The sequence below is a fragment of the Emys orbicularis genome, chromosome 15, assembly GCF_028017835.1.
Source record: "Emys orbicularis isolate rEmyOrb1 chromosome 15, rEmyOrb1.hap1, whole genome shotgun sequence".
In the NCBI taxonomy this organism is placed as follows: domain Eukaryota; kingdom Metazoa; phylum Chordata; order Testudines; family Emydidae; genus Emys; species Emys orbicularis.
The window spans coordinates 16595545-16608177 of NC_088697.1; positions in this window are offsets into that span (position 1 = coordinate 16595545).

Sequence of the window (12633 nt, forward strand, 5' to 3'; positions counted from 1 at the left end):
GTGCAAGTAGATTCCCTCAGTTGATGAATCAAAACCTTGTTTCAGTAGCAAGGAAAAGAAGATCCCAGAGTTGATGCAAGTACACAGCCCTGCTTGATCCCGCTATGAATCTGGAAAGCCCCTCGAAGACAGCCGTCGTATTGGACTGTGCTGTACTTGTTTTCATGGAAGGACTGAATCATGCTTAAGAGCCTGGGGGGACATCCAATCTTTTCTAGAAGTGCAAGTAGTCCACTTCTACTGACAAGGTCAAAAGTCTTTGTGAGATTGATGAAGGCTATGTAAAGGGGCTTTTTTTGTTCTCTCCATTTCTCTTGTAGTTGTCTCAGCTATCTGATGTCTGTTCAGGTTGACTCAGGCAAAGTTTTTTCCCCATGATACTAAGAAGGGAAATGCCACGATAGTTGTTACAGTTGCTCCTGTCAGCCTTGTTTTTATAAAGAGTGATGATGTTGGCATCTCTCATTTCTTGTGGTACTTCGCCTTCTTTCCAGAACAGGCAAAGCAACTCATGAAGGTGTTGCAATAGGTTAGGTTTTCCGCATTTTATGACCTCTGACAGTATACAGTCTTTTATGGGGGCTTTTCCATTGGGGAGGTCATCTATGGCAAGGGTAAGCTCCTCGACAGTTGGTTCATTGTCGAGTTGGTTCATAACAGGCAGGCTTTCGATGGTGTTGATGGCTGAGTCCATAACAATATTTTCACACGAGTAAAGCTCAGAGTGGTGTTCTACCCAGCGATCCATCTGCTTGGTGTGGTCGTTGATTGTTTCCTCTCTTGTTGATTTCAATGGGGCTGTGTTCTTTGAAGTTGGACCCAAGGCTTTCTTGATCCCATCATGAATATTTCTGATTTTGCTTGTATCAGCTGCTACTTGGATGCTTTCACATAAGTGCAACCAATAGTCATTGGCGCAATGTTGAGCAGTTTGTTGTACCTTGGTTCTTGTCGCTCTCAAAGCTTGGTTTTTTTTTTTTCATTTGAGTCTCTCCTGTACTTGGTTTGGGCTGTGCGTTGGCCTTTATGGAACTGGTATGCATCAAACCGGCCCTTAATAGTCGTCCCCCGGGCGCTCCGGGGGGGAAAGCTTAATAGTCGTCCCCCAGACGGTGTGGGTGGGTGGGGGGGGGGAGGCTTAACAGTCTTCCCCCAGGCTGAGCGGGAGGCTTCGCAGTCGTCCCCCGGGCGGTCCGGTGGGGGAGGCTTAGCAGTCGTCTCCAGGGTGGTCCGGGGGTCGGGGGAGGCCTCATAGTCGCCCCTCGGAGAGTCGGGGCGGCGGCGGTGGTGGGTGTCAGGCTTTACAGCCAGCCTCCGGAGGGTGAGCGTCCTCGGACGCGATGCAGCCGCCGCAGAGAGGCAGCCTCCGAGGCTGGGAGCGGAGCACCGAGGCTGGGGAGAGGGGAGCAGGAGCCCGGGGGTGGGGGTGGGGGTGGGGGGCCTTCAGGACAACCGGTCAAGCCCCGGGAAGCGGCTGTAAACTTTTCTGAGTCCCCACCGGGACAACAGGTCAAGCCCCGGGAGGCGGCTGGAAAATTTCCTAAGTCCCCACTCGGCCACCAGGTCCACCCAGGTCTAGCAATGGGGTTGACCTGCCTGATGGCCGGTTAGTATCAACGTAGTCTCACCTTTGTGCACAGGAGGGCAGCTCTCAGGCTGGCCGGCTGCGGCTGTCTCTGGGATTCCCGCTGCAGACCAGGCCAACCCACATCTCACCAACTCCACCTGAAATGCCTTCTTAACTCGGCCCCCCAGAATATTCCAGGCCTCAAAGGAGCAGTAACCGCACACAGTTACCACTATCATGAAGGTGCCATATTCTGCAGTGGCAGCATAAGGGTAGAGAAGAGTCAGAGTTGGAACAATGTTTGCAATAAGACCGTTTCCTTGACTCTGATAAAGTTCCTTATTTAGTGTTAGAAGAGAGTCTGTGATTCCCACTGTGACATAACAGACTCCAAACAGTGAGAGGGGCCAACTCTGTTAAACTTCCCATAAGTGCAGTGAGGTACAGGACCTGTGCTTGTACCTGAACAAAACGCCAGTACTGTGAAGCTAAAGAAAAATCTCAGGCTTTCAACATGTAGAGTGTGTTAAAATGATTAGGGTGCACACTCCTCGTGATTCCTCTATTTTTAAAGAGAGGGTCCAGATTCTCTAAGAAAGCAAAAATGCTAAACTGAAGGCTGAACATGCATGTGACTAACCAGAAAGACCTGAATCGATTGTAAATCAGAAAATCAGCTGGAATGCAGAGGAAAACAGGAGCATGTTTGCAGGCCCGCCGACGGAGGGGGGGCAAAGGGGGCAATTGCTCAGGGGCCGGGGTGATTTAAAAGGATTCATCACTTCTGCCCTGGGCCCCGCCCCCACTAGGGACGGCCCTGGCCCTGGGGCCTGGAATTTCTGTCAGCGGGCCTGCATGTTTGCATAACAGCTTGGAATCCAGTTTGGGAAGAGAGCCCATAAGACTTTTTAAGGCCAGAAGAGTCCATCATGATCATCTAATCTGGAAAAAATTTTGAAATCTCAAAAAGGCTTACAGGTTGGGAAAGTTGTTTCATGCTACCTAGGCATTAAAGAGCAATCATCTTAAACCTTCAGGTTTGATAATGCAGTTATGAATCCAGGGCCAGAAACTGTTCAAGCACGTAGGAACCTTAACGCTGTCTAGATAAAACTCCAGTTGCATGGATTCCTTGTAGATGCTAAAAGGAGAATCCAAACTACTCCAACTACATAAATACTAATCCTGCTCATACCCTAAAGCTGAGATCAAAGGGATTTCAGTGGCATCAGTGATGTTAAGGAACATGCTGATCATTTATGCAACATGAGTCCCTTGAATGTCTTGGTGACTTTGAATTGATGCCCGAAACAAAATTCATATTTAAATTATCCTCTTAATAATATTTATGCACGTGGACATGTCTCACAGCAAACAAGGAAGGGCTGGTTTGGGATGTACATTTACACAGAAACTCTCCAGAGTTTAGTACCCTGGTTCCCAACCAGGACTGCCCGGATTAGTCCTGTGCTCACCTGCCAAGGTGCTTGGGCGGCTCCTCACAAAATTGAGGCTGAGGCTGGGAGCATCCCAAGTTCCCAGGTGGGTTGGAGCATGTCCATTCAAATGGGAGGAGGTGGCTCTGGGCTCTCAGTCAAGGTCTGATTGTCAAAGTGGGCAGCAGCTGGTAAAGTGTGCCTGAAAAATTTAAAGCCACGGTTTTGCTATTTCTTTAGGAACTTTTCACTTCCACATGATCCAGTTGATTTTTTTCTCATTAATCAGACAATGTTTAAACGATCTTTCATTCTGTGAACAAATTCCTCAAAAACAAACCATTTCATTGTGCCCGAAAAGAAACACTGCAGCCCACATGGCCCAGGAGTCGTCCATCTTTGGAGCAGAAAGTGCTTTGCCCATTATGGCAGTGGCAAGTTACTCAGAGTCTGATCCAGAGACCATTGCAATCAAGGGAAAGGCTTCAACTGGTTTCAATACTCATTGCGTAAATGGCTGCAGATTCCAGGCCTCACTGCCCAGACCAGTGAACCAGGACCCTGCTCAGATACTCAATACTATAAGATGCACAAAGAAAACACACTGAAAAAACAGATTTTTTTCCTCTAAACTCTTTCAGTTGTAGGGATTGTAGGCATCACTTGTGACACTAGTGTCCCTTTAAGGACTCAGATCAGGAGATGTGTAATGATGAGTGTATACAGCACCTCCATCAGTAGTTAGGGTTAAGCTGCTGTCTTGTATGTTGTGTGGTATCTGACCTGGGGGGTGTAGTAGGAAGTCAATTCCTGCCTGTGTGTGCTGGAGTTGTTACCTGCAGTATTCAATAAATCCTTGGATTTCTATAGCAAGTAATAAAGCTGGTAGCAGTGGCTTCAAGATGGCAAAAGTACTTTTGCCCTAGAAGAGATGTGCTGGTCATGCAAATGAGACTGGAATCTGACTACTTAAGATCCTTTGAGCTGTTGATCGCAGTGAATGAGTGGTCTGATGCAAAAGCAGCACAGTGTTTTTGGATGGTGATGCCACAGGCTTTGACCAGCAGCTTCCCAGTACAGATCATGGATCGTGCAGACAGTTACATAAACCTTTATATGACTGTTCTGAGGGGGAATTGTTGCTTTTAAAATAGCAGAAGGAGCAGTAAGCCAGGAGGCAGCAGGGTGGGGAACCCCTGTGTGATGGGTTGGACCCCCCCGTTCAGGACGTTACCTGATGTACTGGGAATTCACTGAGCCTGCCTGTCCCACTAGCCTGGGCTCCCTCTCCCTGTTTTGCTGAATTAGGCTCTCCGGCCTCTGGAGGCACACACACACAGGTAGGAACGCACCAGCTGTAGAATCACACAGAGTCTGCAAACAGTTCTCTATGAGAAGACTCAGCTAAGAAATCGCCCAGCACTCAAGTGCAGCTCCCCTCTGGAAAGTACACCCAAAATGATACTGTCTTGCGCTGTAGAGAAATCTATACAACGTAAACTCATAAATTTGCCCCCTCCCTCAATGTGGAGGAAGATATGCACAACTTCTTGCCTCCCCCAGTTAGAAATTGCACAAATTGGATTTAATAATAAACAAAAACAAGTTTATTAACTATACAAGGCAGATTTTAAGTGATTATAAGGGACAGGAAACAGAACAAAGCAGACTAGCAAGCAAATAAAACCAAATACGCATACTAAGCTAAGATCTTAAAGAGACTGGTTTCAAGAAGTAATTTCTCACCCTAAATCTTGTTTTAGGCAAGTTGCAGAGTTTCTGTAGCTTAGAGTTCCAGTTATTTCTCTTTACAGACTAGACTCCTGTCTTAGTCTGGACTCAGCCCTTGCCTTTCCCACCGCTCAGTTCCTTTGTCTCTTCAAATACTTTCAGCCGTCTTTCTTGGGCAGGAAGGCAAAGGAGAATTGTCCTGTTTGCCTTACTCCCCAGCCTTAAATAAGATTTACATAAGGTGGGAATCTTTTGTTTCCCAGTCTTGACCTCCCTCTCCTGTTAGTGGAAAATTACTAGAAGTCCAAGATGGGGTTTAGTACCAGGTGACAGGACCACCTGACCTAGTAGTGTCACAGCTATGTCCCAGGACCCCTCTGAGGAAGGAGAGAGATTAGTATCTTCAAAGTCTTATTGTTTCTTCCTAATGGCCCATCAAGGCTGGTGGCCTGTTGTCTGGTGGGTGTCTCCCAAATACACACACAGCTGTAATTGTTACATAGTCAATATTCCTAACTTTAGATACAGAAATGATACAAATTGGGTAATCACATTCAGTAAATTATAACCTTTCCAATGATAAGACCCATCTTGCATATAATATAGCTCAGTTATACCATATCCATATTATAACCATATTTCCACAAAGAATATGGGGTGTAATGTCACACCCCGCATAGCAGTTTGTGTGCACTGAGGAGACAGACTGGCCAGGGGGGTGGCTCAAGTGAAGCAGAACCTGCTGTGCTGAGTCAGTAATAAAGTCGTCCTCACAGACTTCTCTCTGGCCCCATTGGGATCCATCGTCACAGACTTTGTCAAGTATCAGGGGGTAGCCGTGTTAGTCTGTATCTACAAAAACAACAAGCTTTCGTGGGTAAAAACCTCACTTCTTCAGATGCAACAGATGCATCTGAAGAAGTGAGGTTTTTACCCACGAAAGCTTATGCCCAAATAAATCTGTTAGTCTTTAAGGTGCCACCAGACTCCTTGTTGTTTTTGTAGACTTTGTCAAGTAATCCTGTATAACGTACTATGGCCTTTTATTCCTACCGCCCAAGATGCAGATGTGTGACATCTTCGTGTTTGCTAAAGAGATCTTGGGAGAGCTACTGTCAATGACTGGTGGGCTCCTGCCTCACTCACCACACCACCTATTGCACAGTGAATGAGGCTGTGTCCCAAACCAAGGGCACCTGCCATAGGGCCAGTGTGGAAGGGTCCTGGCACTGATGCTCTGATAATACTAGCTAATGTAGCAGTGTCACAAGAAGTATTTTGAAGATGTGAAGTGGTGGGTCAGTATTAATTAGTCAGTTTATTTAATTATTTACACTGTGTTGATTGTCCTAATTAAAAAGACTCTTTTTTTCAGCTGCTATATTTCCTTCTGGGTGCATCAGAAGATACACATATCATCTATCATTTGCACCCGTCACCTTAGTAAAGGAACAAACATGAAAAATAAATCGCTGTCTGTGAATGGATCATTTTCATGTTCCCTCTTCTATGAGGGATTGAGGGCCCAGGTAGGTATTTTGAGGGTGAAAACTCACTGGCCATTCAGATTGAAGGACACCTCTAAAGAGCTGTCTACATTGTGCTCCAAGAGCCTGATCTAACTCACGCTGCACTCAGTAAGAGAAGTCATCTTTCCAATGGGTGGAGGTTCAGGCCCTAAAAGAAGAGGGGTGTGCTTAGCCAAGGCCCTGCAGACCTGTGCACTGGGTTAAGAGAGAGGATTTTACCTGTGCAGTGCTAGAAAAATCCAAATTCACTGGGAAAGGGAATTATAATACTACAGACAAAGGCAGGGATGGATCACTGGATTGCTAATCTTCCGCTAGAAACCTTCTGCTGGAAAGAGGACCCTTTTCCATGCCCATCTCATCATCTACCAGCAGGCTGGGTACGCATAGCAATTGCGGAGTTTTCCTTACCCCTCTTTGCCTGGATCTCTGGTACCAATTCTCCCTTGCCCCAGGTGACGTTGCTGGCAAGTGGCACCTCCTCCTGTAGTTTAAATGCTGATTATTTATCCAGTTAGAAGTTGATTAATTCTTCAGGTCTTTTAGTCTTTTAGTGGGATGGAAGGAAATCCCCCAGGGGGTGGGGAGGCCAGGGGAGGTATTACTCTGCCATGGAGGAAGGATTAAATTCAACTTGATTCGGTCCCCTGGCACTCCTGCCTATACTTTGTTCTTCGGCTTCTGCTGAGAAGCTGAACTTCGCACCAAGGACGATCAGCAGAGACAGAAACGGAAGGGCTGCAAAAAGAGAGGGGCCGGTGCCAGCCTTCTCCAGCCTCTTTGGAAGGAACCCTGGTGTAGCGCACCCTGAATAGGCTGTACCTTCCCTCCCCCCCGCCAAACCCAAACCAGCTCCTGTAATAAGAGCATCATGTGCTCTGGGCATTATGTGCAGAGCTATGACGCTCCTGCTCACTTAGCCATGACCAGCCAGGCCCTGCTCCTGCAAACTCTTCCTCAGATGCTTAATTTCAACCATGTGAGCAGCCCCGTTGATTTCACACATGTTTAGAGGACTGAGGCCTACGTCAGTATTGTGGTGAGAGCTGCACAGAGGAAAGGAGCCAGCACCCATGTTACAGGAATCACCCCAGTCCGATGAGACAACTGCTATCCCACCTAAGATCTTGGTCTCCAGCTGGGGCTCACTGGCCCTGTAGGGGAGGTTTCACAGCGACAGTCCCTGATGCAAGAGCAGCTCCTGTTTCTGTGTGTGCTCCGGCTGACAGCAAGAGTCAAAGTTTGGGCTCCCTTGGGAGCTAGAGGACAACGGAGGGAGCAAAACGTCTGACAGAGCCGAGAAACAGCCTGTGTGTACATTAGCCTCTTTTCAGAATATGATACTGATGTGTTTGCTGGACTCATCTCTATTAGCTCACATTATTGCCTGCATGCAAAGAGCTGGATTCCTGAATGGGTTCCAAGCTAATTAACTGAATGAAATATATTGTTACCACACACATTGCAAGCTGGCCTTGAAATACAAAAGGCTGATTATGTGAAACTCTGTGCTAAATTCCTCAGCCGCCAACTCCTCCTGAATTGTCACCTCCTCCCCTGGGCAGAAAGGTTCACTGGGTGGTGTTAATGCAGCTTAGAATTGTGTGTTGCATTTATGAATGGAGGTTTGTCAATAACATGAGAGGTGTGTCAATAAAACAGCCTCGAGGGTCTGACCTGACTGCAGTGCAGGGACTGGATTAAGCATCTCAAGAGTGAGTACTGGAAAACCAGAGACCAGAACCCCACCTTGGGCTACTCACCGACATTGTGCCTGTTTTCTGAGGAGTTTGACTGGGTGCTGGGTATTGCACCGAGCACAGAGCCAACGTTGACGACCTGGTTAGCCAGGATGGTGCCCTGATGGCCTGCATGGGGACTGATGGGAGCCAGGAGCAGGTGCCGAATGAGGGCAGTGAAGAGACTGTTACTGAAACTGATCCCACACAGCAGCAGCACATCCTGGGGGCCACACTTGGAAGAGCTGTTTGATGTCCCGTCGTCCCCTGCGAGGAACAGCTCGCTGCGGAACCTGCAGGAGACACAGATGGGACAGAAGCTGCCCCTGAGCCTGGTAGGCTTCTGACCCTGTTTTAATGTTTATTATTATTAATATAGGCATGGCAGGGATTTCTGCTCTGTTAACCAATGCAAAAGTTATGAGACGCCCCCGCTAACAGTATGTATCCACCCATGGCGGATTGTAATCCCAGTGCCGTGGCTTCCCCATCACATGGAGTTCAAAATGGTGACCGGGAAATGCAAATAGTAAAAACTCCTCAAAGTGAATTTTTACTGGAAAGGCAGAGATTTTTGGTCCGGCCATTCCTGTTTCCTAAAAATAATAACTATACATTGCCATGCCTGTAAGTACGCCATTCTGTAACCACTCAGTGGCATCAAGAGCCACTGGAAACTGAACGGTGGGGGAGGGGAGAGGTGGCACAAATCTAGTCCATTTCAGGTAAAGATAGTCCATGCAGTCTACAGGTGACAAAAGCAGTTATCCCAAATTTGCCTGGGGTTTGAAAATGCATCCAGAAATGTGCCATGGGGGATGGGGTATAAGAGAGAGGACTGTGGAGTTGTGTGTGTTTGCATGCAGCCATAACAGGCTAAGCCATGTGGAAGCTAATGGAGCATCCTGTTGATTCCCTCATGAATTTTGAACCAATCCCAGGTGCTGATAGAAACTTTTCCTAAAGCAGGAACCCCAGCTAGGTAGTCACTTTGCAGGGAAGGGTGTATTTCCCAGGGCCAACTTGGTAGCTGACCAGCCCACTCCACTAATCAATGTGCTGGTCAGTCTCTATACATTCGAATACTTCAGCTGCACACACTGCAGGTTTCCCACCAGCAGCTTGTAATAACATCTCCCTCTGCCAGCCGGGCAGCACAAGAACTGTTCTGCCCTCCAAAATGTGGAAGGCCTGAAATGATAGAAAAAGCTTTTGTAGCATTGCCACTGATGGCACCCTGCCCACCCCCACACCCCAGCCAACCCAAGTAGTTCTGCAGTTTTTTAGAAAAGACAAAAAAAAAAGCCTATCATTGTCTCTGCACTTCTTTCGCTGTGATTAACCAGGCTGTGTCAAGTGGCTTCTGTGCATCCCTCTCACAATATATTGAAGTTCAGTTTGGAAAAGTAGCATTTTATGTCCTTGAAATTCCACAAGGATTTTTCTGTGCTCCTGCATGGGGGTATTTGAGACAATAACCCTCGTGTCCTGTCGTGTTCCAGGCCCCTCACCCTCTATTGGCTGCAGAACCTCCACAGCTCGCCCACAGTGCAGTACAAGGCTGGCCCATCATGGACCATTCTAAGACGAAATGTTTCTGTGATGAACTGATGGTTGAAGTTCTGCAGAGAGCCACCAACAAGTCCAGTACCACAAACAAAGGGACTTGTGGCTAGAGGAAAGGCCTGGTGGGAGACCAGAGGAAAGGCTCCAGCTCACTGCATAGCCTGAGGACAGGGTTTCAGTGTGGGAGCAGGCACTTGCTTTGCAGTTCCTGGAACAGGAATGGTGTATAAGGGAGGACAGAGCTGAGAAGCTGTTTCAGTAATAGCTACAAGAGTACCAGCTGTTGCTCCATTATCCACACCACGGCCTGAGATACCTGCATGGTACCCTGGGATGCAGTCCAGAAACTCCATGCCTGGGTGGCCCATGCAGTCAGGCCCCATGAGCGGCTGGGCAGGGCAACTTAGCCCCATGCAGCCCTCTGTCTTGACCTCCTCCCCTGTGGATGCCTCCAGCCCCTACCCTGGCATCAAGTGCTCAGCAAATGGGGAACGAAGGGAAAGGAGAATGGGGGCCCAGGGGACATGCCACGGCAGGGGGTTCTGTCTTGTACTTGGTTCCACTGTTCACACTTGTTCTTCCAGTGGTTTTTGTGGTTTTTCCCTGTAAAGTTCTGTTGTTACTGGTGTTTTGGTGTGGTAATGGTGGCTCGCCGACTCGGAATGGGCACCTGTTGTACTTTTATAACACATATATAAATAAAGATTTGTATGTCTTCAAGAAAGTGTATTGCTATCACTGCACCACGTCAGACAATGTGTATTTAAAATAATAAAGCTAACACATGATCAGGGACAATTAGGAATTAGTATGCAAACACTAGTCCTCTGTACAGTTAGGTACAGCAATCTGCACTTCAGTTACTTCCTAATATGAATCGATACTGTGAATCATTCCCCCCCCATGCCCCATTTCATGAGTGGTCATGTCATTGATAAATACATTACATGAAATCAAGCCCCCATCTCTCCCCAAACACTGAACACCCCCCCCACTAAATCAATGAGCCCCATCTCCACCCCCCACAAGCACATTCATAGAGGTGCTATTCACACTCTTCCATTGGGCCATGCAAGTCCATAACGTGGAAGCACAAAGCCTCCCTGACTTCTGTGCCTGGGTGCATCCAGCTCCAGCTGTGGCAGCTGCACTTTCTGGCTGAGGTACCGATCCAGCGGCCTCTCGCTGTCACAGGTCCATTCAGGGGGGAAAGGCCCATCTCTGGCTTTGCAGAGATTGTGAAGAGCACAGCAAGTCACAGTGATGCGGACAGCGTTGAAGACACTGGCATCCAAAGGGGGCTGTAGACACCTCCAATGGGATTTCAGTCTGCCAAAAGCACATTCAGCAACCACTTTGCACCTGCTGAGAGTGTAATTAAACCATCTCTGACATCAGGGTACAGTTTCATGAGCCAAGGCAAAAACTAGGTACAAAGGGTCCCCCAGAATGCCGGTGGGGATGGTAACTCCGTTCACACTGTCATGGGGTGGGAATAGTGTCCCAGCTGGGCCATGAATGTAGACTGCTGATCAGTAAAAAACCCTGGTAGCATGAACTTTCCCTGTGCAGCCCCCATTAAATCATCTCTTGTGGTCCACGAGGACCTGCAGTACCCTTTGTGGTTTATATACTCATGTGCTCCTTGAGGAGGGCAAACTATGAGCACATGAGTCCCATCAATGGCCCTGGCACAGTTAGGAAACCCCATTCTCTCAAAGCCAGCAATTGCCTCCGGAATAGCTTTAATTCCAGTCACCTTAGGATAACCCATACGACTGACTGCCTCCGAGACCTCTGCCACCACTCTACCCACAGTCGCTCTTCCAACACCAAACTGGCTGGCAACAGACCTGTAGCAGTCTGGGGTAGCCAGCTACCAGATGGTTATAGCAACCTGCTTCTGGTCCAGCAAAGGGGACCTAATGTGTGTATCTTTACACTGAAGGGTCATGGAAAGCTGCTCACAAAGCTCCAGAAATGTAGCTTTCTTCATGCACTCTGCCGCCAGGGCTGCCCTCTGGCTGGGGGGCTTGGCAAGTGCACAGCTGAGGGGGTGGAGCATGTGGCAGATGCTCAGTGTTACCGTGATCTGGCGTGAAGCGGCTGCCCAGACCGATGAGGCACCAGCAACAGTCAAGAAGGTGAGTGCGACACTGGGCAGTGGAGACTAGCAGGCCACTTGGCTGGTGCAGCTGGTTCCTCACCTCCAAACCCTCTGCATTCCACTGCTGCTGCCCTCGGCGGGCGACGACCTTTGCTGGATGGAATTAAGGGACCAGGCTTTATTTTAAGGAACACTTTAGGGAAACCCCAGTTCCTGTAGCAAACTGTGTTTGTCTCCCAAGCGCACATTTCTGCCCACACTGCCCTCAGGTGTACCGTGCAATTAGCATCAGCTTCAATTTAATGTATAAAATGGTCAAGGGACGTCCCTTAAAATAAGGACGGTCTCCCTGTCTGCTTGGGCCTGAGCGGGCATCTGCTGACCCTGGGCCTGACCCCTGGGCCTGATCTTGGGATACCCTGGGGTTCACTCACCTCCTCTTGTTCTTTCATTGCAGAAAACTAAAGCAAGGCACAAGGGCTGCTCCGTAGCTCGCTGGTGCTGTCTGGGCAGCAACCTCCATGGAGAGGCCTGACTGTGTCCAATGCACTGGGCACAGGAACACCAGAGGGACAAATGGGAGCTTTATCCCTTTAGTGAAAATCCTGACGCTGGCACCATCTAGTGGTTAAAGCCAGGAACAAGCTGTAGGGTCTCAGACAAGCTGCTGTAATCAGGATGTAAGCCATGGGTCGGCAACCTCTGGCACGTGGCTAGCCAGGGTAAGCACCCTGGCGGGCTGGACCAGTTTGTTTACCTGCCGCGTCGGCAGGTTCGGCCAATCATGGCCCCCACTGGCCGCGGTTCGCCGTCCCAGGCCAATGGGGGCGGCAGGAAGCTGCGGCCAGCACATCCCTCGGCCTGCGCCGCTTCCCGCAGCCCCCATTGGCCTGGGACGGCGAACCGCGGCCAGTGGGGGCCGCGATTGGCCGAACCTGCCGACGCGGCAGGTAAACAA